The 24,064-nt window shown below is 41.9% G+C and overlaps 1 long non-coding RNA gene across 4 annotated transcripts in view; it reads left to right on the forward strand.

Moving 5' to 3' along the window:
- The first annotated feature begins 7,841 nt into the window (after nucleotides 1-7,841).
- The window catches only part of LOC100578841, a 62,240-nt gene continuing 46,017 nt past the window's right edge, over nucleotides 7,842-24,064 (forward strand). For 2 of the 4 annotated variants that reach the window (XR_003305481.1, XR_408863.3), the window contains exon 1: nucleotides 10,220-10,803. This is a non-coding gene — a long non-coding RNA (uncharacterized LOC100578841). Of the gene's footprint in view, nucleotides 8,184-10,219; nucleotides 10,804-14,298; nucleotides 14,477-24,064 lie in introns of those variants that run through there. The other 2 variants (XR_001704687.2, XR_003305480.1) reach the window with 2 other exon arrangements.

Genomic DNA, 24,064 nt, shown 5'->3' on the forward strand with positions numbered 1-24,064 from the left:
TCGAACGGCGGTGGAGAAGGAAGAGGAAGTATTGGTTCGCGTGGCGTGGAGAAGTCCAGAAAGTGGTGAATCGTGATAAGATGAAATGAATCCATCCGGATGATCGTTGCTTAATTGACGTTTCGTGAATCCGCCTCATTCTTATGGATATTGTTATTGTCGAAGTGGAGTTGAAATAATTGAACAAGTTCAAAGTTTCGTTCCGGGGCTATTTTATCGAAAGTTATTTATAAATAAGACACGTGGACAATTTAATTAAAAAATCATCGAACTTATATTATATACTCAATTTTATTCATCTCGTTCCTCGAACCTATCAAAATTCCAAACGAAATAATATTCCACATCCACGTGTCAAGCTAACAATTTTATTTCATCGAAATAAGGATCCAAATCAAGTAATTAATTAATTCAATGTCGAAAACATAATTCATCCCAAAGATCTCCATCGTTAAAAGGAAATATCATCCGAGTTGATCCGTGTTAGCACGCTATATTCAACCCACTTTCGGTACCATGCACGAGGCTCGAATTCGTCCAAAGACCAAGCATTCTCTGCTTACGTTTTTCGCGGTGTTCCGAAGGTCTGAAGGTATTGACCGGTGGCCCTCTTGGTACAGCTCGGTACCAAGGCCCCTGAAAGGCGTACCGGGGTATATGGCCATCCGTGCTGGCTGGCACCAACTATCGAACAAACTGACCAGTAGTCACGAATATACGAAAGTTAAGTTACCTCTTGCTACACCTGTTAACCCCACTACCCCCTCGATTAAGGGGGATTTACGTGTGTACATGGTCGGTTGCTGGACCGGACGATTTTGGACTGATCGATTTTCGAGAAGAGAATTTTTTAGAGATCGATGATTATTGAAATCTAGGAACGTCTGGCAACGAAGCAAATTGGAAATTTATTGTATGTCGTCAAGATATGTGACGAATATCGTGGAAAATCGTCGAAGATAAGATATTAAAACTTGAGGTTTATTGAAAGGCATGAAATATTATCGTGATGGTAGACACTGGGATTCAAGGTCTTAGGAGATCGTTAAAATTGCATTCTCGTCAGCCGAGATCATCAGAATGCAATGAAAAAGATATGAAAATCGTGCCGTTCGTTGATCATTGATCATAACGTGTTAATATTTAAAGTTTCTTAAAAATTACGGATATGTGAAGAATACGAGATCGTAACGTTTAATAAATTAAAATTATAATTGGACGGATATAACGTATCATTAAAATCAATTTTATTATCAATTAAGTTTACTTCGAATGAGAGTCGGAGTTTTTTTTTCAAAGATATCGAATTCATCGATCAGAAAATTACAAACTACAAACGTAAAGAAAATAACTTGCACCGCAATCCAATTTACTTTCTTTCCTTCTCTCTCTCAAAAAAAAAAAAAATAATAAATCCACCAGTCAAAAATAGATTGAACCAACAACCGTAAAAAACCGTGGAAAATTAACGCTAGAATCTGGCCATACATCAATCACTCAAGTATCGTCAAGCAGCGTGTGCGTGGTGAAAAAATTCTCAGAACGAGATCATACACCCAATAATGTCACCGAGGGAAGAGGAAGAAAAAAAAAAGGAATCGTAGGCACAAAAGGATACGTGTCCAGAGAGCGAAAGAAGGACGAGCCGGAATCGGTGGTCGGCGAGGGGTGCAGGATTCGAAGCGATAAGTGGAGGAAAGGGGGCCCGGGTCACGTGAATCGAGGGCAGAAGAAGGAAGAAGAAGAGGCAGGTCAGATGCATCCTCGTGCATGGACGCAGGTCCTTTCGAGCTTACTCGCCATAAGAATGGACCCCCGAATCCTTTTTCGTCGGTAATTCGGGACGGGGGCCAGCTGCAAAAACCGTCGTCCCCCGTGGCCGATGATCACCGTGCGCGCTCCTCCTTTACCCTCAGGAAAGGACACATCTACGAGGGGGACAAATCTTTTTTATACATCTTAGATCCTGGCCGATCATTTTTTCACGAACCCTTTTTTCCATTCGAGAAACGAGCGTTGGAACCCCTCCCTTTTCGCGCAACTGTCGCCTTCTTGTCTTTTCCTTCCTCCTTCCTCTTTCTTACTCTTTCTCTCCTGCTCGATTAAAATGCGCCATCTTTTTTTTTTTAAAAAAAGAACGAATTTTTCTTCGAGACGTTGTACAGGATCTACTTGAATTTTGGAAATTTTATACGATGTTCGTTCGTTGATCGAAAAGTAGAATTTACTTTGCATTCGTCCGGATACAATTTTCTTTTTTAAATGGAAGAAGGAGGATACGATGTATGGATATATCTTCGAATTTCTTGTGAAAGTTCGCATTAAACCAAGTTCGTAACGCTTATCGCCCTTATTCGAGATCAGGACAATCTCTGGAATTATTATCACAGAACAACCCCCATTTCATTGCCACGGCAAAATGATCGGCAAAAACAACCAGCCTCGCTTTATCGCGCGCGCCATTTTACAATTCCTCCTCGAATGTTTAATCGCGTTATCAGTGGTAGGCACTGTATGCGAATCTGTATGAACCGGATCGATTCGGTAACGAGAGAAAATCGTAAGTTCTTTTTCAACCAGACATCGCCAGGCTGACAAAGAATCTTTTAATCAAATGCGGATAAAAGGCTCGGATATTCTTTTAGGAATAAAAGGGAAGAAGAAGAAGAAGAAGGTAGTGGATGAAGAATATCGATTACGTGTTAGAATATATATAAAAATATTCAGACACTGATATAAATCTCTTATGTTCTAAAATAAATAAAATAAGTATAATAAAATATAAAATATAATAATTATAAATGTTAGAAAATTAAAATCTTCTTTCATTCATTCTCAAAGATATTGTGCTATATAATTCGTGTCTCTTTAATATTAATCACAATTGTTATTCGAAACTTGATATATATTTATATTAAAATGAAAAATTCAAATAATTTCATTATTTCGATTATTTCTCTGATTCACTATAGCTTCTCTTTATTTCTTCCAGGTTTGTTTCCCGTATTTATGGGTATGGTTAACGTTAACTCCCCCGGGATCCATGTCCTAACGCGCTTGATCAGCCGGCGGGACAAAGCGTCCGACAGGATTATGTCACACGGTCTGGCACCGCTGGTCCACCTCTGGAAACAGGATCCGTTTTTTTTTCGTGCCTCAAAGAGGATGCTGAATGATCGCAAATTGCTTGGACGAATTTTCTACGGGGGATGATCGATCTTCCGTTCGAAGGCGCTCAGGGATACACGGTTGGACGAGAAGGACACGTATACTTTTGCTTAACCGTGGAAAAAATATTTTTCCGTATCGTAGCGTCATTTCTCGAAATTTTGAAAATGAGAATCCTATTCGATTATTTAGGAATTATCAATTTAAGAACGAAGAAGATGGAACAGAGATTGATTTTCTTCGAGTTTATCGAAGATTTATGCGACAGCGTGGAATCTTCGCTCTAATTTAATCTCTCAAAATTTCATGACCATTCGGAATAAACCTTAGAGTTTGTTCTTTAAAATTCTCGAGAATTTCAGAATGTCATCAATTGAAATGAATTTATTTTTTTCTTTTTTTAGAAAATCGACAATATCAGAGATCGCAAACGAAGAAGACAAAAATATAATATAATATGGATCCTCGTAATTTCTAAACCCGAGATTTGCATTCAATCTTCTCACGCAACGAAGTCTCCGCAGAAACGAGAGAGGCTTCGATTAAAAAACCGAATCGTTCCAATTGCAATCGTTATTACAATTACGGCGTATAATCAGTGTTAGCGGCGTAGAGATCCCATTCTTATCTCGCTCGTCTCGAGGTTGTCGCGGCGATTCGGGCCTCGCCGCGACGTCACCTGGCTGTCACCTCGCAAACACCAGGTTCAAACACGTGAATCACACATCTCCTCTGCCGTCACACGCAGTAATCGGCTCCCATACCGTGTAAGAAAATTAAATTTAACGGCCGAATTACGAACCTTGGTCCGGAATTTTTTTCGTCTGTGGTCACGCATGCGAGATGGCGTCGCCGTGGCGAGAGGGAGCAAACAATTGTACAAATAACGCCGTATTTCATGATAAAACACATGTACAAACACATATACATAGGCGCACGGCACACAAACAGGCTTATGTAAAGCTGGCAATTACGATAAAACTGGACGGGCGAGAAAAAACACGGGCGCATTTCACGTGTACACACATACGCCGGATGGTGGCCCCTGCGCCGAGGTGGCGGGGGCGGGGGCGAAACGCACGTGCGTCGTCTTTTGGGTCATTATATTAGCTTTTGGACTCGTGGGATGACTCGAGAATTTTCGGCCTGGCAACCGATTACCTTCTTCTCCTTCAACTCGCGAGAAAAGAAGCTTCGCGATATTTATCGATTGTTATCCTTGATCGGATTGGACAATGATCAATTGGATAATGATTTGGTTATAATTGGGATATATACGTGTTCTGTTATTAAAAATTTATTTTAGGTAAGGATTAGAAAATAGTTTTGAGCACAAAATTTATTTATTTGGATTTATAGTTGGTAAGTAAATGAATAAGATTATAAACGTATAATAATTTACAGGAATACAAATTTGTAAATAAATTAGTTATATTTTTATTACAGAAATATAAATTAATTTTTCTATCTAATTGAAAAATTATATCAGAAGTGGAGAAAGTATAAGAAGTATAGTGATTCTCTCTTTTTTTTTTTTCATATTTTCTGGATTTGTTCTTAGAAGTAAGACTTTTCTAAAAAGTCTTTGAAGGTAATATAGAATTCTGAACATTCTGGCATTCTTCAAAATGAAAACTATACAAAGGTAAAGTCAATTCCTGTTACGCTACCTAGTTAGATAGCATGTAAGTTACGTACAGATTTGATCTAGTTGCCTACATACAGGTGTTAACTGTGCATTCAAAAAAATAAATCCCGCAATATAAAGTGTAATTGTGAATTTAATTTATTCACATTACATTTATCAATTTCACTATACTTATTATTTTTAATATATTGCTTATAATAACAATAATTTTTATTCCACAGAATCTCAAGCAAACAAACATCACATCTAAATAGATCCTGAAATCATATCTAAATCAACAAAAAAACAAACTATTCAAAATCCTATTTCTTCAAACGCGAAATCCATACAAATATTTTTTTTGAAATCATACAACAAGAAACCAATCTTCATCACCCGTAATAAGCACATCGTCGTATCACAAAATGATCCATCCAAACCTCTTCTCTTCCTCAACAGAACAAAACGATGAAAAAACCAATTTCTCTCGCCTCCTTACACCACTCACCCATCCTTACACACTCTCTCGCTCATTCAATCCCGTCTCTCCATTCCGGAAACGTAGACGAGCGCTCTCTACCGGCTTCCACTGTAACCTCGACATCCACGAAGGGCATGCGCCGCATGCGGCGCACGGCAGGGACCTGCCGTATCGATCGTGTCGAAGGGCTGTTAAGGGCGAGCAAAGGAAACGGGCGTGCGTGTCCCGGGCTTGCACACGTGTGAACGGGCCCCCGGAGCCAAGGATCCTGCGGCTAGGCAACCCAACTTACACGAGATTACGCGGAGCCAATAGCGTCGCAGGAGCGACCGTCAAAGGCATATCGCAATGCGTGGTATGAGCCGAGTCTCTAAAAGGGGATTAGAGCTCCTCGTATTGCTGGATATGCGCGTATACATATACAACGCGCGGCAACCTGCTTTTCTCCCTCCCTCCCTCTCTCCCTCCCTCTCTCTCTCTCTCTTTTCTCACGTATACGTACGTGATCCCCAGTTGCACGTACACGTAGTGGATATCGCGGTACATATGCGGGCGAGAGTGTATACAGGCGTGGGTGTAGAGGTAACATCCGCGTAAGCGGTGCAGAAAGTCTTTGCCTGCTACGGGAATGGATTCTCGAAGACGCGATCGAGGTGGAAGAAGGACGGCACGACGAAGAAAGATACGTTTTTCACAGGGGCACAAAGCGGGGGATCTGTAATGTCGCTCGAGCTACACGATATCACTATTAAGATCCCGGTCTGCTGCTTTCCTTTGGGAGAGAGTATTAATGTCATGTCGCGGGATCTCGAAGCGTATTTGGCGGTGTGACGGGGGTGAGCCGCTTTCTTGGCGTTGTTGTTGGTGTTGTTTGAACGGTAACTCGGATTTTACAACGGTGATCGAGAGGAAAAAGGAAAGCATAGGGATTTTGTAAAGATTTTGTAAAGAAACGTCGAAGAAATTTAATTAATAATCTTTGTATATAATATTTAAGTGATCGTGCATTTACTTATCTCGCTCGTCCATATTTATCCGTATAAATATAGCTGATCTATATTCGGATTCACGTTGAAATAAATCTTCGATATTAATACAATTATCAATCGATCGAGATGGGTGTCAATTGATGAAGTTACTAGGGGAAGCTTTATTTAAACCTTCGAATTAACCGAATCTAAAATCCGACGTTCGTCATACTTAATCAAGTTACGCAAGACAGACTTGCAGAACTTGCAAGTACGATGATACAACTTAAATCGAGAAATCTCGATCAGAAATAATACCTATTCTTAAATAACGGAACGAACGACGATATTTATCGATCTCTGTTTAACAGAGTATCGCAACAAATCGCTTGCTCTTTTTACCAAATTTTCCATTGAATCGAAACGACGATAAAAACAAACACTTCTCCGACGTGAGTTATTATCGTTGAAGACGGAGAGGGAGGGGAAGTTGGAAGGAGGCGTCACAGAACGTCGGACGGAAATTTATCACGTTGGTTGGGCCAAGTTTCTTTAAATAGGCATCCGGTGTCGGCGATCGCGGGAAAACTTGGACTCGGCAAAGTTCACCAGCGCGAAAGTTCTCCTCTCCCTCCCTCCCTCCCTCTCTATCTCGTCGAACGAAACTCCGCCACGTGAAATAGGGGCGGTTTTCAAAGTCGTCGACTTTCACCGTCGCCAATTATCCCGCCACTTTCGATTTTTCCGCCGGTTCGTAAACTCCCCGGCTGCTTAATTTGAATAAATTTCTAAGCCCTACCACCCTACCCTCGCCGTCCTACTTCCGTTGCCGCTCCCTCTTATCCCCTCTCCCGCACTGCCTGCACCCCTTTCTCGCCCCCCTCTCTTTCTCGGCGTGCCGCCGTAAATCGCGAGTTCACTTTCCACACTTTTCACCTAGTTGGCACGACGCCAGCTCTGAAAGAGGACGCGAGAAAAAAAGAGAGAGAGAAGAAAGAGGAAGAAGAAGAAGAAGAAAAAGAAGAAGAAAGAGGAGGACAGGAAGAAACTGGCTCGAGGAACTTTCCTCCCGCGAAACTTCCCCTTTAAGACTCGGGCTTACCCTCCAATTATTGACGATTCCTCCTTTATTCTTGGCCGGAACGACAAAATTGCGACGGGATAGGTATATGGAAGCCTATGGAAAATTGCTGTTACCCGGGTGTTAGAGGGTTGAGATAGTTTGTTGGAATTGTTTACAACTGTACGATAGATGTAGCGTTAATATTGTAGACTGTTGGGGGATGAAATTGAAGAATAATCATAAGAATTTCCATTAAGGAAAATTTAGAAGAATTGTCCAATTTTTAGTTTTTCTTCGAACATAAGAAACGATAAGAATTTCCATTAAGAAAAATTTAGAAGAATTGTCCAATTTTTAATTTTTCTTCGAACAAGTTTCATCGAACAATAAGATGAAAGACCATGAAAGAGAAGATTTGAGAACAGGATGTAAGCTTGTTCTGTATGGAAAAAAAAGAAAAAAGAAAAAAGTAGCACATTGTGCCTGGACGAGAGGAATTATCGAGAGCACGTGCGGACAAGGGGTGAAAGGGGGTAGGTCAGCGCGATGTCCAGTTGTTGGAGTGCCGGACCTGCGCGTTCCGCTCGTATTCGGATCATATGGCAGAGACTGGAAGCCGATTGGAGCAGCCAGTTTCGTCGGGGCGGGTTCTAAGCCGGTTTAGGGGCAGTTTACGCGCGGAACCACCCTCCTCTTCTGACCATGGAGGCCTGACCCGAGGTCAGGTGGCTTCCCCGAACGCGATTTCGTCGTTTTCAACGCGTTTGGCGCGTGGCACACGCGTGCTGTCGAGATCACGTTTTCTTCGAGAAGAACGAGATCCTCTTAGTTTGATTAATTTCGATTCCAGCTCCAGCCGGAGTAGATTTAAACGAGGTAATATGATAATTGAAGGTAGAAACTTGGCGAGAAATCGAATTTGATTTAGAAATGATTGGTTATTATAAGATTAGAATTACAGGGGTGATTAAATTTTAAGGATATTATTTGTTAATCATAATGCATTTACGATCTTTCATTGGATTGTAATTCATATGAAATTGCAAAAAAGAAAGAAATAACAATACTTGGTCATAGTTCGATTGATTGGAATTTGTAAATATTTTTTTATATTCATTCAAAATTTGCAATTATAATAATTCTTGAATTTAATGTATTCGATTTCTCTCTCTCTCTCTCTTATTACATATTAATTGTACTGTCATTCTCTGCGAGTTTTAAAGAATTGAAACAATTTTCCACTCAAAAATTATAAAACTTTATACGTATCTGTATATGTATTCGATCTACGTATCATATAGGTAATTTAAATCGTACATTCAAAAGATATACCTGTATAACGTCTACAAATTCTCAACAAATGCATCTCGACGTAGAAATCAACCAGATGCATTTTCCATTCCGAAACGGAAACGAGAATTAACCTTTTCTCCTCCGCCCTTTATCAGAACATCAAACAAAAGTCTAACCGTAAAAAAAAAAAAAAGTAGACTAACCTCGCTTTACTTTCAAGAATGCAGCTTTAAAAGACTAACTACCCTCCATTTTAAACACCCACCACCACCCCCTTTCTCCCTCGATTCACTCCACTCCAGAAACAGTCTTCATAATTCGTCGACCCTCTCACCCCCAGACTTCTTCTCACCTCTCACTATTCCCTCCCCCATCCCCCCCGATTCTCGTCCAAATATCAAACAAACCACGCTCTTCTTGCCGAAATATCCAACTCGGTCGAAACAATGGACGAAAATATCGACGTGGAAAACGAGGGAATTGTTTCGTGCTACCAGTGGTGGTGGTGGTGGAAACGGACGACGAGGGCTCACGCATCCCGGAAAAACGACAACGATTTTCCGAGGCGGGAGCAGGGCAGGGGAGAGGGGGTGGTCGTGTGACACACGAGCCACCCCTGCGAATGGCCGAGCGGAGCCCGGCCGCCAAACAATCGATATATGCGTTCAAAATGGCCGCCAGAAACGCCACCCACCCTACTGTATCCCTCCACCCCACGTAACCACCACGTCCTCACCCCACCACGTCATCCCCACACCCCCGCGCTCTTTCCACATCCCTCTCACGTATGCCCCCGAAGCTCTTTAACTTCAGGACCCAGCCACTGACTGCCAACCAGGCAATACCACTCTCTTGCTCACCCCCTTTGTCTTTCCACCCTCTTCCCTCCTCCTCCTCCTCCTCTACTTCCCTCCCTTGTAACTCCTTATCTTCGCGTTACACATATCGACCTCTCTCCCTCTCTCTCTCTCTCTTTATCCGAGGGTGTGTTTCGACCGAACGTTTCCAAGGGATGGGTGTCTGTTGAAAAAAAAAAGAAAGAAAGAAAGAGAAAAAAAGTAAGCTGGGGTGCGTAGTGTTATTTCGAAACCGTGGAATTTATTGGCGCGTCGAGTGCATCGCGAGGGATGCAATGCCAAGGGTAAACACGCGCGAGCGATAATTTTCTTTTCGCGCCGAGTCGAGTGTGGATGGATCGAGGGGGATGAAAATTCGCCGGAAATCGGGCTAAAACGGGATGTGAATGTGGATGGATCTGGAGATTACCGGCGCGAGAACTATCGTCGAATGCGAATCTCAATTCGGTTGTAAGTATCTCGAGTATCATCGGGTACGATGGGGTTTTTGTAGATTCGATCGTGTTTGGAATGGTGAATTTTTTTTAGACAGAGAGAATGGATCGTACTATTATAGAGGGAGGATTGTCTCTATTGTATTGTGAGTTACGATGGACCGAGTTTCGTGGGCTTATCTGATTTCGAGGTTATGTTATCAAAATTTAGTTTCCAATCATAAAAATTCCAAACCAATTTTTTTCATTTTCGTTTATTAAAAAGAACTATAATTCTTCTAAAAATAATCATTAAATCTACTAATAATATTCCATGAGTAGACGAAGAAACATCTAAATCTTCGTTCACTTGGAAAACAAAATTAAAATTCTTCTCCTGAAATCAACAACCTGAATCTAACCACATATAATCTTTTTTATGTTTCATGTTACCACAACCCCCTAAAAAAAAAATCGCAAGAAAATTCTATCCATTCTACCTCGAACCGGAATTCGAAAAGTGATTTGCCAGACTTCTCTACCGATCCACTCATCCTTCCAAGCGGAAGAAGAAGAAGAAGAAGAGAAAGAAGACGGAAGAAGGAGACAGGCAGATTAAAACCACGAAGGAAGGAGAAAGAGAGAAAAGGAGAAGCGCGACAAACAGACGAGAGAGAACGGGTTGGTGGAGAGCGAGCTAGGAAGACGGCTCGCCTGGCTTTATTAAAATATAATGGCGTTATCAGCCGAGAAGAGAACGAAGGGAGAGGCGTCAGCTTTAAGAGGGAAGTTTTCTTAAGTGTTCTTAATTAGAAGGGACCTGTTGCTTCGGAAAAAACCGGGTCACGGCCGACGACGCCCTCCCCCCCTCTGTTCCTCCTACGCGACGCCCCCTCAGACGCTGCAGACTCGGCCGCCGCAGCACCAGACTCGGTAAGAGTCATTATTTTCTTCTTATTCTCCTTCCTGTTCGCGCCTCACCCACCCCTCGCGCCCTCCGTGGCCTCGTTTTCTTCGCGGTTCCATCGAGTTCAATCCCCGGCCCTTCCCCCCCTTCCTCCAGCAGTCGCTCGCTGCTGCTCCTCTCCTTTTTATTTCTCTTCTTATTCTTATTCCTCCTCCATTGGAGGAGTCTTTACTCCTCGAGCTCGTCTCCTTGTTACCCCTCGGGTACTACAACGCTCCGTGGAATATTTAGCAGCTCGCGGATGTTCCACCTTCGTGTTTTCAAGGGGGTAAAATCGGTAGAAATTGCGCTTCGGCTTTGGGACGAGGCGTGTTCTTTTTTTTTTTTTTTTTAGTAAAATAGGAGAAGTTTGAGTTATGCGTTTATAATTAAAGCACAAGATTCGAGGGTTTTTTTCTCGAAGAAAATTGGGATTATAAATATAATATAAAAAGTAAAGTATCGATATGAATATTCATTGGACATAAAATCCTCGAGTTTGTAAATTTATCCCTTCAACGTGACACGTCACACTTAACTCGAGCTGGCATCGGAAGTAACGGAAATCGCACGACTCACACATTCGGTTCTCTATAAACCAATGTATTCAAATACGAAAACGAAACATCGGTACGTTAAATCATTCCATCCCCCTCTGTCCCTTTATTCTCCACCCCTGAGACGATTTCTATCCCTGGAAGAAGCTTTCCTCAAGATTGAGGGGAATCTGTCACAGGGAGCAGAAGAAGAAGAAGAAGGATCGAAGGTTTCCTTGCATCTGCCGGCGTCGTTTCCGCTCCAATTTCGCGAGTATCGGCGGCGAAACGATATCATACACGTGGCACAAACAAACGAGACGAGAAAGGAGAAAAGGAGAGAGAGAGAAAAAACAGAATGCAAATTCCATCCCTTTTCCTTTCTTCCTCTCGTCGACCCCAATAACTGAATACGGCGAACGGTTATTCGCCGCTGAGAGGGCGCGAACGTGGCCTCGACCGGCTGAGAAAAAGGGTGGAGGGAAGAGCGTGAACCTCGCGTCGAATATAAATTTGAATATCGATGCCCATTGAATCCGATCGAAGGGTTCGGCAGAAGTCTCCTTTCACGGTCGAAAGGGTTGCGATTTGAATATTCTCGTAAGGGGTATGTCCTTCTAGAGGGGTTGACGCAAGCTTTCCTGACCCTTTTTCCCTCTCTCCTCTCCTTCCTCTTCTTCCGTTTTTTCTTTTCTTTTTTTTTTTTCCTCTCTATTTGTATACTTCGCGAACTGCATTGTGCCCGCGAGGAAAACCCAACACCCAGCCACCAGCCCCGGGGCCGTTCTGTTCCATTATTAAAGTAATCAGCGCCATTGTGACGGGTGTTCGGTTTTGACTAATACATTAGAGGGGAGGAGAGGGGGAGCGGTGCCGATCGGCACAGGTAACCGTTTTCAACCGTGGAATCGAAGATCGAACGAGGTGATTGAGAGAGAGTTAGGGGATAAGTTGGATCTACCTGACCCAATTTCTCGATTCTTCTCTCTCGCGCAAACTCTCTCGCGTTTTTTCATTGTTCTTGAAGATTCTTTCGAGTTTTTTTTTTTATCGAGAGAAAGTTATTACGTTTGTTTGAAAATAAATCGGTTTGCAATGATCGAGTTGTGAAGAAGTTGGAAGTAATGGGTATTTTAATTTAGAAATTTTTGGATTTCATCTTTCGATAAATTAAATAGTTTTATCTATAATTTATTCATTTTTATTATTTTAGTTTTAAATTCTAATATAAACATTCCTCATAATTTTACGCCTTACGGAAAATTAATTTCATTCTTTTAAAAATTATTTCAAATTGTCACTTCCGATATTACTCTTACGATACCCATCGACGATAAAAATCCCCCTCTTCACATACCCACCATTCCACAACCGTCGAAACTATCTCAAACATTCGCATACCGAACTGGAAAAGCGCAATCATCTCATCCCTCCACGATCACCATCAACTTCACTCTCCTCTTCAAAAAAGAAAAAAAAACATTTCACTAATTCTAACCCACCCAGCACTCTACAACAACGAATCCTCAAAACTCGTTCCTCATCCTCTAACGTAGAAATCACTCGATTCCAGGTTCGCCGCGCATGCAAATAAAATGGCCACCGCTCGACTTATCGCGAATCGGATCGAGATATCCCGTCCGACAATCGTATTAACTCGTTTCGAGGGACACCACCGTAGTCCATCCTCGCGACAGATGTGGAAAACTCGTCGTCGCCATCTCCTGACCATGGGTGCCCCCCCCCCCATATAATAATAAACCAGGTCAAGCTATCTGTCCTCCTCCCTCGCTCCCTCGTCGACCGCTTTCCTAAGTCCTCCCCATTCTGTACGAGGACTTAGTTAAGACGTCACAACGAACGAACAATGCGGTCAGCCATGCGTGGCAGGGCTTCGCACCTTTGCCTCCTGTACGATTTGATCTTTATCTTGGAGGGCCACTCGTCGGGTGCCGCCGCGATTTCGAGATAGCCTGCATCGTTTCGAGAGCACTCTGGGATACTCGTTTTCCCTTTTCAATCAGACCCGGGGACTGATGTGCGTCACGAATGCGCAGTTCGCCGGAAGTTTGAATGCAGGCAAGCTTTCCGCGGGCTTTTTATTTCGGGTACGTTTCAGGTACGCGCGGATCGGGCCTCGGTTTTTGAGGGAAACGGTTCAAACGAGTTTGATTCGGATTTAATAAAGTTACTCGGTTGGATATTATTCGAGGGCATCGATGATGATGGCCTCCGTTGATCCAATTGTTTGGTTGTTTGTTTGCAAGGGGATTGGAAGGGATTCTCTGTGAAATATGAATTGATTCTTTTATGATAGAATGTTAGTTAATTAATTATTTTATAGTTGGAATAATTCAAGTGATATTATTATTGTTCTATTTCAATCTATCCAGTATCATTTTATTCATCGATCAAATCTTAAAAATCAAATCTTGAAATTCCAATTCCATCCGTCACCGTTTCCTCTCGTTAATTCTTTATAATTACCCAAATCGAATCTCATGATATCAAATCTCGATTCTCTGGAACAGGCAATCGTTCGATGAGTCGAAGCAGAGTCGAATCGAATTTTTTACGGCGGATAACGAGACTCCTTCCGGTTTCTCGATCATTAATAATCGTTCGAAAAGGATCCAGGCATGGAGGAGATGAAAATCACATTACGATAAGCAATAGTTGTCACGCGGTGACTGCCTCCAGCCATTTTCGAGACCTTTCTCTCTCTCTCTCTTCCATTCTTTTTTTTTTTCCACGGTGGCGCGAGATCGAGGATTCAGGTAGTCACGCTGCCTCGTTTTCCATACGCGTGTCGAAGGGGGGGCCCCACCTGGGCCCCGTGCGTGTGCACGCACACCGAGATAGGGCTAGTATCTCGGGGTAGGAGACGCACATGGGACCCCATAGAATATGCATGTGTTTTGTATTCAGGAATATGTTAACCCTTTCGCTTAGTCTTTCGATTGGCACCAACGAGGCAACACCTCTCGCAACGAAGACAACGAAGTTTGTTCCTTTTCTCTTTCTTCGTGACTCTTTCGTGACGATTTTTCTGATAAATCGTTCGTGATCACACGACGTGGAGATGGATCGTTTTCGAGGATTCTTCCGTGGAAAATTTTTTGAGGTACGTGCTACTTGTTATTTATTCGTAATTGTTGTTTAGATTGATTCGTCAATTTGTTATTTTCGAGTAATTGTTATTCGTGATTAATACGTCAGTTGGGTAAAATTTATGTAAAACTGTGAAAAGAGACCGTGTCGCTGTTCTTGAAACAAGTCTCTTTAAAAACACACTTTGAGCGAATATTTGATCCAATATCGCGTAATAAAAAAAATTTAATCGCTCAAGTTCGTAGAGAAGGAATGTTTCACAAGAAATTTCATTTTTCGATTACGAGATACTTTGAGCCAAAGTGAGAGAAACCAAAGAAAATTACCGTCTTACTTCCGTACAACAAACTGAAGAGAGTGAATTTAAAAACATTCTTCAAAAACTTCAAACTTGAGGAAACAGAAGAGATTAAAGTGCGCTGACAAGATAAACTTTCCCGTTTTCCACGTAAACTTCTCCCCCCAAACCTGAAATCCGACGATGTAAATACAGAGATAGAAGAGTTTTTCAACAAAACTACAAACTACATTTGCGAAATCTCCGCTTTGGACTTGTCTCGTTAACAATCGAAATTTCACTGTGTCAATTTCACTCGGGAATAAGATTTTTTCCAAATATTTTCCAAGATGTTCACAACTTAACTTGTGATGCCACGAGAAAATAGAAAGCGTCTCTCTCTCTCTTAATTCATTTTTCTCTCTCGCCATTTTAACATCGAATTATTTCCGCCGGCAGACATTTTCCACGGACGACGATTCGCGTTTATACGCGGCGAAGAATCGAAATAATGCAGAAGTAATATCGGGTTCGGAGGCATCGTGTAATGGAGGCCTTAAAATATGATCGACAGAAAAATGAAGCGATAAACTTCTCATTGAGTCATCCGTCGTTAAGAAATCCTCGAATGCTCTCGTTTCGCCTGTTTTATCCCGTCATGCAGGCGACGGGAATAAAACTATTTGTCGTTCGCTCGACTAAGGATCCACGTTGGAAAACGAGCTTCACCCTTATTTTTTTTTTTTTACGTGTAATATTTCGTAAAATATTTTTCGTGATGCATTTATTAATTGCTGCAATTTTCGTTGTCCATTTAGAAAAACGAAAATTAGGGGAGGTATATCTTTTGATTCGTGATTGTTATATAAATATGAAAATTATGTTTCTTTGCAAATTGTACTGCTCATCTGAATCTTTGATTTTAACTTTAGAAATAGGAGAAGGTAGGAGTTCTTTAGAATGAAGAATGCAACAATTCGTTTTAATGATTCTTTATTAAAGAAAAATTACAAAAAATATAATAATCAGAAAGAAATTATATTATTAATAAAAAGAAGTACAGAAGGTTTCTGTTGTAAATAATATATTTTTATCGATCAGAAGAGGAGAGAGTCAAGTTTGAAAAATATTTTATTGCTGACATTTCTTCAAAATGCAAGCTTCCCGTCGCCTCTCTGACGCGAAAATGGCTCGCAGCCATTTTGTAAAGGTCACCCTTCGATACCACCCCTGCCTCATGCCGGCCACCAACCCCTGACTCGAATCGGTTCAATTACCCCGAAATGGCGCGGCTCACCGACTTCTTGGACGACTTCCTGCTGCGAAAGCAGTTGACCGCTGGTCACTCTCTGCTTGACCGTGAATAATTCGATTGCACAGCGGACAAAGTGGGGCCATTGAAGAGGAGTCGAGCGTGCGCGAGATTGAATTTGACACGTTGAACACGTTTCCCTTGAAAACTTGCTTTCACCTGTCATCTTTTTTTCTTCCTTCTAACGTTCGCTTCACTTTAAAAATCTCATCCTCGTTATAAAAAGGAAAAATAACAGATTAGAATTCTTTTTATTCATCGAACTAATCTATTTGAATTACACGTATTCCGTTTCATTTCATATACCAATCTATAAATAATTAATTTCAAAGATTCTACGAATCTTCAATCTACAAAAATCAATCTACGAATCGTATATATACACACAAGAAACTTCAATCTCTTTCTCATCAAATCACCTTCTGCCAGAACCCTTCGTCATCATCACTGTTTAAAAATTCGCTCAAACTCAAACAAACGTCCCACAAAAAAAAAGACGTCCGTCCAATTGCCAGCTCATCGAGGTAGGGCACGCAATATTTACCAATACCTGCGGCAAAGAAGAAGAGAGGGTTAAGGAAAGTGGAAAATAAACGATTAAAAATCGGCAGTGGTCCACGACCCGTCGATAAATCACCGGCTAATACTCGCTACGGGGCGCGTGCCGCAGGAGAAAAGGAGTGACCGGACATTATCGTCCAGGTCAATTCGCCGGACGAACGTGGCAGGGGAAGTGGAATTTCCGGTTTCACGTCTGGTGGCCAATCCGGCGGAGGTCAGCCGGGTCCCCCCGGCCCGGGTCGAGGGTCAGCCCAAACAATCTTTCCTCGGGGTCAGCCCCACAGCGTTTACGCCACTGATTTATGGCCTGCCCTCGCCCTCGATAACTATTCGCGGTCGAAAAGCGACCGTGCACCGCGACAGAGACTAATTGACAGCGGATAATTATCTATAAAACAACGCGTTTCCGCGACTCTTTTAGAGAGAGAGAGATGTTTGAGCTTCGATTGGAAACGAATTTAAAGGATTTCTTTTAGGGAAATTTAGAGGAAAATTTATGAAAAATTCTATTTAGATTTATTATATTTCATCCCTTAAAATAATCGATTCATATTAACATTTAGATATTACACGAAATTTATACGACGACTTCTTACAATCTCTCAATCAACATCTTCCATGATAATGATCATCAAATTACTCTTCTCCGTTTCTTAACCGCCCCTTCATCATTTTCCAACACTCGAACAACTCTTCCAACCGCACAACTTTCCCAAAACATGTTCCCATAGTTCGCGAAATCCTCTCGAAAAAGCATCGTCGCGAAATCCCGCGGATTCGAACTCTTCCGTTTCGAACTCTTGTCCCGGAAAAGCGGGCGAGGAGAGGGAGGAGGGAGGGTAGAGGAGCCAGTGGCGAATAGGAAGCGGAAAACAGGCAGGCGCGGTGTAAAGACAAAGAGAGAGAGAGAGAGAGAGAGAGAGGACGCAACGCAAATTGGCGCAAATTGGCGCAGGACGTAAAGCTGCATAAGACGGTAAGCCAGTGGCAAGCAATCGCGAGGACGAGTCAGCCAGGATTCGAAGGGAAGCGGGACAGCGGAGGAACGAGAGAGAGAGAGAAGATAAAGGGGGTGAAACGAGGATAGTGAAGATAAAGAGGAAGGAAGAGAGAGGCAGAGTGAGATTCGACAAAAGGGCGCTGAGGAGCGAGAGGGAGCTGGAGGAATGGGGGAGGGAGGGAAGAGATCGTTAGGCATGTTACGTCTTGCATCCTGCCAGGACGATGGAACAGCCGACATACTCTGTCGTGTACCGTTGCACGTACACACACCCCTTCTGAGGTGCATGTGTACGCGCGCGAGCACGCCGGGCTGCTTTTGGCAAGCCCGCCCCACGTCTTTCGAAAACCACCCCCTCCCGGGATAGCGAGGGCGACGAACCAACGTTACACAGCCGTGCAACATGGCTCTGCTCGTGGCTCGCCATCAGATTCTGAAATGGCGGTTCCTGGTGTTGGTGTATCATCGTTGTGGTATATCTTCAGAGACTCTAATCTCCGAAGGAAGAGGATTTTCATCTCTTTTTGAAGAATCGAATCTTTCGAGATTTTTATCGAGCACTTGTTACCTTTGGATATGAATAGAGTGGAGACGAAAGGAGGAAGGAGAATCTTCTCATTTTGAAAGATTGAAAGGATAATTTTTAGTAATTTTTAGATCGTAGTATAACTTTACACGTTCGAAAGATAGAGGAGTAACGATATTATCTTCGTTGAGAGAACGGATTTCGAGTAATATAATTATATATATATACTTTTCGTAAGATTAATAAAAATAGGACAAAGATAAATTGAATCTGAAGGTTCGCAGTACAATTTGGGGAAATCGGCAATTTAGAAGGAGGAATCCTCCCCTTTGATTCGACTGAATTCCGCGAATTACCGATGAAAATTTAACGAGACAGCACACGTCTAATTAATCGCTTAACACAAGGATCTCGAGAAAGTCAGCAAAAGTCGATCCGACTCGGGTCGATCCCTTCCCTAGAATAGCTCGCGAAGGTAAGTTGGAAACTGCTTGGTCGGGTCTCGGTAGTCCTTATTGACTGGCAAGGAGGCAGGGGCTTCTTGGAAGCGCGATGGGGTTGCTTAGGCAACTTCAAATTAATTTCAAACATAGGGAGAAACAATACTTAATGCCGTGGAGGGCGGCCGGGGTCTCGAGCAGCGGAGCATCCCATAATAATTATTTTCCAATGAAAACTCAAATTGTCGGCGGGTTCGGCGGGGAGAGACTTACCCCCATCGTGCCCGGGATAAACTTTGCCCGGGATGTCTGCTAAGGATGTCAAGATGACATCGAGACCATTGGATGCAATGAATAAACGCTCTCCAAATAACGAGAGACAGATCCGCAACTTTCTTTCAAATTATTCTCCATCTTTCTATTCCCGATGAAATTCTTTCTCTTGGAAAAGATTTTATGCTTTCTTCTTCTTCTTTCCTACATTAAAAGGCACTGAACTTTAAAATTATTTAAAATTGTAACACAGAAGATCGAAGTTTTTGATAGAGGAATTATTATTTTTTCCCAAAATAACATCCCCTTCCAAAGAGATTCTTCCATTCTAAGACGAGTTCTCTAACCAATACCTACATTTACACACAAATCCCATTCCGTTCCCCTCTCCCCAAAAAAGAGAGCTAAAGAACTTCAAAACTCGACAACAGATCTCGAGAAAAATCCACCTTCACCCTCCCCAAAAGCTACTCGAACATCGCCCGAGGACGCGCGAATTAAAAGCAATCCTGTCGCAGGATCCACTTAACGCTCCTCTCTCTCTCTCTCTCTCTCTCTTTCCTCAACTTGCTCGTCGAATCAGCGACCAAACCGTAGGAGCGTGTTCCAAAGAACGGTTTGGTCGTCGAGCGGCAAAATGCGGAAACGTTGTCGCCGGTTTTCGAAGGCGGAGGAGGATGTTCGCTCGCCGAAACAAGAGACGCGAGCGGCGTTAATGGAATTCGATCCAGTTTTCGGGATGCCACGGTCTTGCCACCCGGAATACGGAGAAACGCCTCGCGGAGAGCTCGTGTAATTACTCGAGGAGAAGGCTCAAAGATGGTGCAGGTCTCTGCGCTCCGCCTCGAAAACGGCTGAAGACGTTCTCGCGCCCCGAGGACACGTTACGTGCACGCTTAATCGCGCTGCTTTATTCGACGGTGTACGCCGCGAGAAATAAGAGGTTCGGGTGGAGAAGGGTTGGGACGCTTTGCGGAATGATGGAACGGGGGAGGGAAGAAAAATAGGGATGCGATTAAGAGGGAACGAATTGAATTTTACGGATTCGGATTCTTTTTAATAAAGATTTCTTTCTTTCGGATTATTAATCTTGTATCCTTTGAGAGGAAAAATGTTGTAATGGGATACGTAAAAATACTGGTTGGCATCTTGAATATATAAACTTACGTTTAATTATCAACTTATCTCGACTCATTCGGTTTGAATTGACGTTAATCTTCTTATACTTTGTTAAGCAGATCATCCTCAAACATTCAAAACTTCTCCACCGGAATTAGCATCTCATCTTAATCCCCTTTCAACCGTACTGCCAAACATCTTAAGTTACCGTGCTCACAATCGTTATCATGAAACCATCATCTACTCCGTTACTTCATTCATCCAACCTAACTTCTACCTTCTATCTTCCAAAAAAAAAAAATCCATGCATAAAGTTAAAATAAAACCTAACTTGCTTTCCAAAGATCAAAAATCATTTTATCGAATCGAGGGCAAAGTGAGGAGGGAAAAGAAGAAGTAAAATCGTGACCACCACCCTTAGCTCGCTCGAATGTTTCGCCTGCATGGGAGATCCCGTAGGATATCGGGATCCCTGGTCGTCTGGAGCGGCAACACGCCGCCGATCCCCTCTTGGCAAAGCCCAGAAGGTTACCATGACGACCAACGCGTGACGTAACCACCCACCAGCGGGCCCGCTGAAACAAATGAAGCCACGTCCTCCTTCGCCTACACCACCCACCCTCCGCCTCCCTCTTCCCACCTGACTCTCCTCCTCCTCCCCCCCTATCCCTTCTGTCCCGCTCTTTGCCTTCGCGATCCCCAGCCTCCACTTGCGGGATCACACCGCGAGCAAGTGGTCCAGAACGTAGGTGTGCGGCGGGGTGGTTTGGGGGTGGGTGGAGGATGCGCGGTAAAGGAGAGGACGTGGATGCTGGCAGGCAAAATTACAAGGACCCGGCCAGGTTCTCGTCGTGGAAACTTGCCTATGAAGTCCTCGTTGCGGGGAATATGCAGCGAGTACCCGGGCGTCTCTGAGCAAGTTTCTATTTTACGAGATCTGTTTCTCCGGGGCACAAAGAGGATCCGTGGAATTTCGTCGTGCCGTAGGGATCGGGGGTAGGAGAGGGCGAGGAAGAGACTCCCCCCTCCCTCTGAGAAGAGGGTAACGAGGGAATGCTCGTGGAATGGAGAGGATGGAAGGGTTAGAAGATGTATAATTGGTTGGTTGGAGATCGTGTGTATTTCTTTTCCCCCCGTTAATGTGAATAGAATTTAGAAGAAGTTTTTCTTAGTGATTGGTTATGAAAGTAATTATATAGGTAATTTAAATTTTATCATTTAGAGCTAAATGATAAATATGTAGAATTTAGAAGAAGTTTTTCTTAGTGATTGGTTGTGAAAGTAATTATTTAGAGATAAATGATAAATGTGTAGAATTTAGAAGAAGTTTTTCTTAATGATTGGTTATGAAAAAATTTAAATATAGGTAATTTAAATTTTATCATTTAGAGATAAATGATAAATGTATAGAATTTAGAAGAAGTTTTTCTTAGTGGTTGGTTATGAAAGTAATTATTTAGAGATAAATGATAAATGTGTAGAATTTAGAAGAAGTTTTTCTTAGTGATTGGTTATGAAAGTAATTATTTAGAGATAAATGATAAATATGTAGAATTTAGAAGAAGTTTTTTTCAATGATTGGTTATGAAAGTAATTATTTAGAGATAAATGATAAATGTGTAGAATTTAGAAGAAGTTTTTCTTAATGATTGGTTATGAAAATAATTATTTAGAGATAAATGAAACGATGAAAAATATTCATGGAAATCTCTTTATCCATATACTGGAATTTAACCAGAGAAATGTTAGAAAAGGGAGGGAGCATCATTTTTATGCGCGAAAAGAATCGTTCCTCGCGAACAACGCATTGTAATATTTAATAAAATCGAGGAGGCTTAGAAATCTAGATCGAACAATGGATATCAAGGTTTCATGGATACAATGTTCCAGTTTCTTTGATGGAAACCGATAGTCGGGTCATACGGTCCCCGCTATATGAGAGATTCAATTCCTCTCCTCTCGCAACACGCCTCGATTCTCACGGCTTCTTTTTACGATTCCTGGCATTCTCTTTGCCTTTCCTACGTTCGTTCCATCGTCGAAGAATACGTAACGCGTGGACGAAATTCGAATCAACGAGGCCTGGACCGTGGAAGTGACTTTTGTGACGAAAAGGTTTCATCACTGGTTCCATAGATCGTAATTCTAAAAAACTTTCTCTCTTTTTCGATGATCCTTTCTACTCTCCAATCTTTATTCTGTGAATTATTGGATATAATATACGAAAGATAAATTTCTTCGCTCATTTTCTGAATTTACACGTAGATATATTAACTTCTTCTTCTCTTTTCTATAATAATTGTATGTCGTTGAAAATTGGATTAAAATTAGAATTTTCATCATACTTTTTAGGGTTTTTTTATCTTTATCGATTATATATCTAAGAGAATTGATAAAATAATTTCGTAAACGAATATAAATACCATTTATTTATCCAATGTTATTTTCTCGTTCCACTTAGAAAATATCTGCGTGGATTTCTTCCTTCAAGGACACGGTTCTCCACTCTTTCGATTCTTCGTGAGGGTAGGTGATGGGGGAAGCTGCTCCACTCTCCGTGCAGTTGTCGCTGATTAAACTGGTTCACCAGCTCTTCCACTTGATCGCCTCTTCTTTCTCTTGCTGACTCAGTTCCTTCGAGAAGAACACACTCGTCTTCCGGTGGATTTTTATACTTCGTTCCTCTACTTCCTTCCCTCCCTTCTTATTTCTCTCGATAGTTTCCCTTTGGAGGAATTCTTTGAAGGAAACTTTTTTGGTATCCCGGACATGTCCCGAATTTTGCGCAAATTCTTCCCGTCAACTGTTTCCTTTCCCTGTGTAAAGGGATATAAAGAGGGATGAAAAGGAAGAAAGTTGGATATATATCCGCAAGATGGAGGGATAGTCGAGCTAATCCTTGGACGGACTCGTGCAGTTTGGAAAGATTGAATAGGAACACGAGGGTGGTATGGCATCGTAAAGCATATTGAGAAACTTTTTCTTTTTTTTTATTGCTTATGCCTCGTGAAACATCGGTTTTATTATTAGATTTCGTGGATGGAATGTGGATACGATGTAGCAGATTGATTTTTATTAGTGTAATTAGAAATAATTAATGAATATTGGAGAGGTTTTTAAGCCATGGAAAGTACGGTGGAAAGATATTCGTGGAATATAAAAGAAAGGTATTGAATATACTTTTGATATTTTTTATTAATTTAAAATATTTTGCATGATCGAAACGTTTAAAGTATCTCAAATATCAAAATATAATATTTCCTTTCTTTTATTTTATTGTAAAAATAATAACGAGTATTATCTTATTTCATTGTCGGACAATAATATTCTCCATAATCCCTCCTCTTTTCATTCTATTGTAAAAATATAAAATAATAAGTATTATCTTGTTCCATTCTCGACAACAATATTCTCCTCACGATATCTTCACGATGATATAACTTTTTATTACTTGTTTAACTCAATCCACTTTAAACCCTCTCCGAACGAATTTTAATAACATAGCATTGGTTGTAAAATACCAGCAATCAAACGGATACAATCCCTCTCCCTCTGAAAACACGTTTCTTCGCTCGACTTCATCGAACACTCGTCCAAGTATTTTCACATTCTCTAAAACTCTCCACGTATTAAACTCCATTCATTCTGATCACATATCTCCAGTGAAAACTCATCATTTCCATAATCCTGTCGAGCTAACAACTAACAAACCACTCTAAAATTTTTTTTCTCCTCTAGACAATCTCAACGATCATCGAAAAAAAAAAAAAAAAAAAAGAAACGAAAAATTTCCATCTCCATATTCTCCATACCTGCCATCGGTGAGGTTTGCATCCACATCAAGTTCCATCAACTTGAAGTTTCGACGGGGTCATCGTTGTCCTCGAGCATCGACAAAAGGGAATGGAACAGGTTGGAATCGGATTACGGAGGAGAATCGAACCCTTTTCCCGATTTCAATTAATCGAGAAATAATTAGCGGCGTGGAGCACGCGATGGGAGACGCGCGTCGAGTCGATGCGCGTCGGAAGGGGGTTGCGAGGGGTGGAACAAAGAGGTGACACGGAACGTTTGTCCCGGACGTCACCGGTCG

Source organism: Apis mellifera, linkage group LG10 (assembly GCF_003254395.2).
Source record: "Apis mellifera strain DH4 linkage group LG10, Amel_HAv3.1, whole genome shotgun sequence".
In the NCBI taxonomy this organism is placed as follows: Eukaryota; Metazoa; Arthropoda; class Insecta; order Hymenoptera; family Apidae; genus Apis; species Apis mellifera.